This window comes from Cibotium barometz, chromosome 20, assembly GCF_041138505.1.
Source record: "Cibotium barometz isolate CiBa-2024 chromosome 20, ASM4113850v1, whole genome shotgun sequence".
Classification (NCBI taxonomy): domain Eukaryota; kingdom Viridiplantae; phylum Streptophyta; class Polypodiopsida; order Cyatheales; family Cibotiaceae; genus Cibotium; species Cibotium barometz.
In genome coordinates, this window is record NC_141065.1 from 46,072,970 (window position 1) to 46,080,364 (window position 7,395).

Below are 7,395 nucleotides of genomic sequence, written 5' to 3' on the forward strand. Positions count from 1 at the left end.
TTTACAGCCATTCTTTAACCTTGGTGTCCATGAAGCAAATGAAGAGGAGTTGAAGAGTTTATGCCTTGTTTACATGCTATAACTCACTCGTCAAGAAGAGGACAATGGGCTGCAAATACATGATAAAGGAATGGATGCCTTGTTGTTGCAAGAGTACAAAGATGTGTTTGAAACACCCAAATGCTTGCCACCTACTAGAGAAGTTAATCATGCCATAGAGCTTGAGAAGGATGCAAAACCAGTCAATAAGCCTCCTTATAGGCTTTCAAAGGTTGAGCAGGAAGAGGTGGCAAAGCAAGTGGAAGAGCTTTTGGAAATAGGATTTATACAACCACGCCAATCACCTTTTGCCTCACCGATTTTATTGGTGAAGAAGAAGGATGGATCTTATTATAGAATGTGCATTGATTATAGGGATCTCAACAAGATCACTATAAAGAATCGATATCCCATTCCAAGGATTGATGATTTACTTGATGAATTAAAAGGAGCAAAATACTTCTCCAAGATAGATCTCAAGTCCGGGTATCATCAAATAAGGATGAAAGATGGTGATGAGTTTAAGACGACATTTCGGACTGAACGAGGTCTATTTCAATTCATGGTTATGCCTTTTGGATTATCAAATGCTCCGACCACATTTCAAGTCAAGGGAAGAGCACTTGATGCATGTGGAGCAAGTGTTGAAGGTATTGAGGGAGCACAAGTTATTTGCCCCACAAGCAAATCAAGTGCACTTTTATGTCACAAGAAGTGGAATATTTGGGTCACATTGTGAGCAATGACGGTATTAAGATGGATCCCAAGAAGGTGCAATGTGTGAAAGAGTGGCATGCACCATCCAACACTACTCAATTGAGGGGATTTTTAGGATTATCATCCTTATATCGGAGGTTTATATGCCATTATGCTCACATGGCAGTCCCACTTACCGACACTTACCGGATAGGACTTAAGAAGGAAGCATTTTTTGGGGATGCCGTGGCCGATAAGAGCTTTCAAAAGCTCAAGCAAGCACTCATTTCATCTCCAATATTTGTTTGTCCTGATTTTTCTAAGCCTTTCACTATACAGGCTGATGCAAGTGGGAGAGGAATTGGTGCCATGCTATATCAAGAAATGTTGGCCATTTTGCATGCCGCCGTAAAGAAGTGGCATCACTATTTGTATGGTGAGCATTTCAAAGTAAGGACCGATCATCAAGTACTCTAATTTTTTCTCACCCAACAAAACCTTTCTCCTCTCAAGAAAAAGATATGGCTTGCTACCTTGCAAAATTATGATTCCAAGATCTCTTACACCGCAGAAAAGGATAATGTTATAGTGGATGCACTTTTTAGGATGTGGACTTGCAATCTATATGCTATTTCGGAGGTGTATTATGATTGGATTCATGAGATACAAGAGGTTTATTTGGTGGATGACATGGATGGTCCAATGTTTTAGAAATTACAGCAAGGGTTATGTGATGAATATCCACAATTTGAGGTGCGCAATGGATTTCTTTGGTACGAAGGAAAGGTCTATTTGGTTCCTCGCTTATCCTTCAAGCTAAAAATCCTACAAGAGATGCACTCTTCACTAATGGTGGGTCATTTGGGAGTGTTCAAGAGATGATGAGATACGAAAGAGTTTCTTTTGGAAAGAACTTTGGAAGGATGTGCATGACTATGTGCAAAAGTGTTTGCCTTGCCAAACAAGGATCCAAATCAATTGCCGGGTGGATTGTTGCAACCATTGCCTATTCTGGAAGGAAAGTGGACCCACATAACTATGGATTTCATCACCGGGCTGCCCACTACTAAGCAAGGGTGGAATAGCATCTATGTGGTGATAGATAGACTAACAAAGGCGGCTCATTTCATACCCCCACAAAGGTGCAATACATAGCTTCTATGGTGGCTCAACAATTTATGGAGCATGTGTTTAGATTGCAGGGAATGCCAAAGCAAGTGGTGAGTGATAGGGATGCCAAGTTCATGAGCCATTTTTGGAAGAGTGTCTTTGATTCCATGGGAACTACACTCACTCCAAGTACAGCCTATCATCCATAAATGGATGGCCAAACCGAGAGGGTGAACAAGTGGCTTGAAGTCTATTTGAGACACTATTGTTATGACACCCAATCTTCATGGGACAAATGGCTGCACTTAGCTAAATTTTACCATAACACCATATTGGGGAATATGGGAATTTTCCACAAGTTTGGGACACGTGGTCAAAAGTTTGGATTAACCATAACTTGAACACCACTAATCCAAAATGAGCGCTTTATAGCTCTTTAGATTCCATTTTTTCAAGCGCTTTCCAATGATATAGGTCATGTGATAGGGTTTTGAGAAACTTACAAACATGTTATCCATGTCCCCCTTTTTGAAGTATTCAAAAATGGGAATTGGAAAATTTCCAAATTCACTAATATGGTGTTCCATATCAATATCTATCACATGAGTATTGGTATGTCTCCATTTTGAAGCCATGTATGGGTATAAGGTGCATGTACCTTTTCCATTGCATTCAATGAGGAAAAGGTGAATCCTCAAACCAAAGAGGAGATTGAGAAGATGTGTGCAATAATGCAAAGGTGCAAGGATAACATGGCTAAGGCACAAAACCAAAAGAAAAATATACCGATGAATCGAGGAAGCATGTGGAGTTCAAGGAAGGGGATTATGTGTTCTTAAAAATCCCTAAGTCAAGGTATGCTTCTTTGAATGGAGACACCAATACAAAGCTTTCTCATCACTTTTATAGACCATACAAGGTGTTGAGAAGGATTAGTGAAGTAGCCTATCAATTGTTGTTACCTTTTCTACCCACAAGGATCCACAATGTATTTCATGTCACATTTGAAGAAGTATGTGGACCCTCAATTGGAAGCAATTGATGAATTACCTCCAATGGATGAAGAGGAAAAGCTTCAATATGTGGCGGAGAAGGTGATTGAAATGTGGCGGAGAAGGTGATTGAAATGAGAGAAAGACACCTTCGTAATAAGTCTATTGTTGAGTACCTTGTGAAGTGGAGAGGCTTGCCTAATGAAGAGGCTTCTTGGCAGTCCGAAGGCTTCATGAAAGACCATCCGGAGCTTCTACAAGCAATGAATCAAAGTGGATAAACTGTACAGCTGTTGGATGAATAGCCCAGGTCATTGGTATACTTCACTACTCATCAATCAAGTTCAACAAGACTTCGTGGACTTATGGATATCATAGAGAGCAGTCCATATGTACATCAAATAAGTGGATAGCTCTATGTGGAGTTTTTTTTGTACAAGGCAGTTTTGGAATTGCAACAAATGTACTTACACATTTATGCGGAAAGTCAAGAAAGATTCATACATCCAATACATTACTCCATACATGGTTTCGAGGAGGATGAAACCTTTGGGTGGAGAGGATTTGTAATGAAAGGGGCTTTAGTTTGTACATAAGGAGAGGCTCATGGGCATGATTATGACCGGTCAAGTATGAGGCCCAATATTAATGAGTGAAATAGTGGACAAGTATATAAGTGAATATTATAACTAAGGTCATAACACACTTTTACTAATGAAATCATACTTCTTGGAGCTCCATGCTTCCATGGCTATGGTGGTACTCCCTTGAGTACATGTGGTACTACATCATGAGTGCTTGCATGTGGTACTCCATTATGAGTGCAATCTTTCTTTCTTTCTTTTCTCCACCATTACAATTCATCCGATATCACGAGAGATAATAACGACGGTGAGATTACAATAAGATAAAAACAATAGATATATTGCTAAAAGACAAGCAGTTAGAATGGTCTTCCCTCGCTCCACACTTGCATTGGCCTTGTGCCCTTCTCATGATGAACATGTACCTCATATGGCTATTAAGAGTTAATTGTGAAGACAAGACCCATTTATAGAGTTTTCGATCACATGGACAATGATGGTCACCTAGACAAATCCTAGTTGTGCCCACACTAGCTTTCCCATTGGTCTACCACGTGTCCCAAAAATGATTCCACTATTATGCCTACATGTCCAGTTGCTCAAGCAACTTGTCCACATCTTGACATGTATGAAACATGTATGAGACCACAAATATGGTTGGTTGAGAGAGAGAGAGAGAGAGAGAGAGAGAGAGAGAGAGCGTGTATTATTAGTTTTCATGGACAAAGACATAATATCTCACATGGAGAAAGGCATATTGCATCACAAAGAGAAATGCGTTAAATCTTTCTCTGGGCTTACGTTCTATACATAAAAGTTCAAATTGAAATCTCCCACGATGTTTTACCTTGTTTCAAGGATAACCTAATCTGTGGCCGAAGGACACAAAGTTGATCGACATGCGTCAAGATGTAGACAATCAAGTCTCATCCGAGTTTACCATAGCTTTGCATTGCTTGCTAGGCCTAACTTTACAACCCTACCTTAGACTTAAAATTGAACGCCTAGAAACTATCTTGGCCTTCATTTGAATCTCACTATTAAGGAAAATTTACATTTATGTCTTTACTAGCAAGCTTCTTTTTAGTGGTAAGCTTCACCTTAAGGCTACAATAGCTTTGAGTCAAGTTTCAAGTCTAATGCTTACTATTGGATGGGTGCATGCATTGATTTAGGTTCTTTTCATTGAGGAACTTTTGTATAATTATTCCAAATAAACAATGTATTTTATGCTTGTTAAGTTTTTTTTGCTGTTTTTTTGACAAGAGAAACCCCTTCTTTTGTAACTAAATCTGATTTGTTTGTAGGTCCTGGTCCAAACACCATATTAAGGAATATGAAAATTTTTCACAAGTTTAAGACACGTGGTCAAAAGTTTGGATTAACCATAACTTGAACACCGCTAATCCAAAATGAACGCTTTATAGCTCTTTAGATTCTATTTTTCAAGGCTTTCCAACGATAGGTCATATGATAGGGTTTTGAGAAACTTACAAACATGTTATCCATGTCCCTTTTTTTAAGTATTCAAAAATGAGAATAAGAAAATTCTCAAATTCACTAATATGGTGAAAAACTTGCTCAATTAATGAAAAACTTATCATTTATTACTCGCCTTTTAATCGCTTAAGAGCTCTAAAAAAGAAAAATGCTTCACCCACTACAACGATCATAAAAATGACTCCACAACTCGTGCATCTACAGACATCGCCTTTACACACAATACCTCTTTATGCCCTTCTCCTGAGCTTTATGGATCTTCATGTACGATAGTTTTTTTTCATTCAACCTTCACCCCTCACCTACCTTTGATTTGACTTCTATGTCAATGAAGGGAGAAAGGGCGACAATAAGAGGAGGTGAAGAGAGTTTACGAAATCGTGGGTGGCAAGTGATGAAACAAAGGGAGATAGGGAGTCAGAGGCGATGAGAAAAAATTGAAATGATCCACACCTCACAGCTCCAACAACTCACACCTCTTGCATGGCTTTGAAATAGAAATAGTTTAATTTCCATTTTTCACTCATTGTTGTCCCCTATTCATCCTTATCAGTAGTGTATATTAATTAATGTTGCTTCTGCAGCAATGATTATTATGACCTTATATATTACCTAAGGTTTGCATTACAACTTTTCCACAGAGCATGCTACCGTCATCTCCTCCTGCGACTTGCATTACAACTTTTCCACAGAGCATGCTACCGTCATCTCCTCCTGCGACCTAGCCTGCACACAGATGAAGAGGGGTGAGTCTACAACCTTGGTCCCATTAACAATGCTAATGGAGGCCACACAAGATTACTGGCTCCGGCTTAGTAAATCTTCCCTATACTTGGACGCCCGACTTCCTCACTCTTCTCTTCTTGTGATTGAAAATCCCTTACTCGTGGCCGTGATCACCTCTTCTCAAATGGCGATATTACGCTCCACACAAAGGAAACTATAACTTTCATCCTCATATGGCTGCAATGACTTCTTCTCGTCTAGCTATGCGAAACTCTTCTCATGTGGATACTTTAGATTTTTCAAATGAGACAGCATAATTTGCTTTATTTATAGTTTTTTTATTTTATTTTTATAAAGCAACGTAGCGGAGTAAAAGAACTCAGGTGGAAAAAAAAGAGGGAGAATAATGCTTAAGCTAGTTTTGCAAAATTCTCCAAGCAATTTGAGTGGCATGGATCGCAGAAAAGAAATTTCACAAGGGGTGCCAGATGACAAAATCACACTTAAGTAACATCCACTCGTATTTAAGTGTCACTAAAATCAAAGGCTGCCACCTCCTTTGAGGATCCAAAACCAAGGGTCCATGGTATTAGCAACCTGAGATGCATAATTAACGAGTGGAAATTAGAAATTCCCATTGATTATTATTATTCATAGTTGCTTTTACGGGCAGCAACAGCAGAGCACGTCCAGGCAGCACTCGCAAGTCTCGTAGCAGCAGAAGCAGCAGCAAAGGGTGAAAAGGCTGCCCACATGTAAACACAGCATCCATCATACAAACTGCATTAGAGTAGTTAGATAGAGGCTCTACAATTAACAAAGAAATGCAAACTTGAGAGAAAATTAACGAAGGATTAACAGACCATGCATAGAGGCATCCCTTCTCTTCCCGGCGTTGGGCTACGTGCTCTGCGTAAGAGATATCTTGGCCACGAGGAGGAAACATTCTGTGTTTTGAAAATTTTTTCTCCGGCAGAGGCTCCCCAAATTAAAAGGCTTAGGAAACACTAGCTCCGCAAATTAAAAGGCCACTCATACATAACCTATGGCTTGCATAACACCTGTTCATAGGCTCAAAAACGGAGCCGTTGGACAAATCAACCTAACTTGTGCTCAACGTCTGAACATCACATGTAATGTGCTAGCCGCATATTTCTTGCTAAGTCACATGGGTTCTGCCACCGAGTGCAAAGCATGTGTGTCATTAATTTTCATCAACCCATAAAAATGATAAAAGCATGTGCTTGGCTCTTGAATCGAGCACAGCCCTTATTATTCTTCAATACATTCATATAACTTTTTCTTTCTTAGCAATCTTGTACGTCATCTAATGGCTTGTAAACCGTGTTCTTAGAAAACATTTTTTCCAAAAATTTAAAAAACCTTAACCTCAAATTTGTGTAGGTTTTTTACTAAATTTTAAAGGTTTTTAGCAAAATTATAACTAAAATCCCTTAAAATTTGTAGATTTTTGTGAATTGTTATTTTGAAATTTGAAAGTTATTTTTCAAAATTTGTCATTCACCTAACACTAAACCTCGGTTTTTCGTGATGAATACTGCTTGTGAACTAGCAAAGACAAACTGCATTTTACTTCCGCACACACGCTATAATTGGCCAATTAGAGAAAGAGAGAGAGAGAGAGTGGCTTGAAACCATATGATAGTTTCATGTCTTGTGATAATCATCCATGAAATGGTTTTCTTATGCCTATGTCTATTTATTTTAGTCAAGCAAACAAATGATTA

The 7,395-nt window shown here is 38.9% G+C and overlaps 1 long non-coding RNA gene across 1 annotated transcript; it reads right to left on the reverse strand.

Moving 5' to 3' along the window:
* Positions 1-6,088: 6,088 nt before the first annotated feature.
* Positions 6,089-6,762, reverse strand: LOC147627933 (uncharacterized). The gene is made up of 2 exons (XR_015268397.1): positions 6,511-6,762; positions 6,089-6,392 (listed from the first exon to the last, which is right to left on the reverse strand). It is a non-coding gene; the product is annotated as an uncharacterized LOC147627933 (long non-coding RNA).
* Between the last annotated feature and the right edge of the window lie 633 nt (positions 6,763-7,395).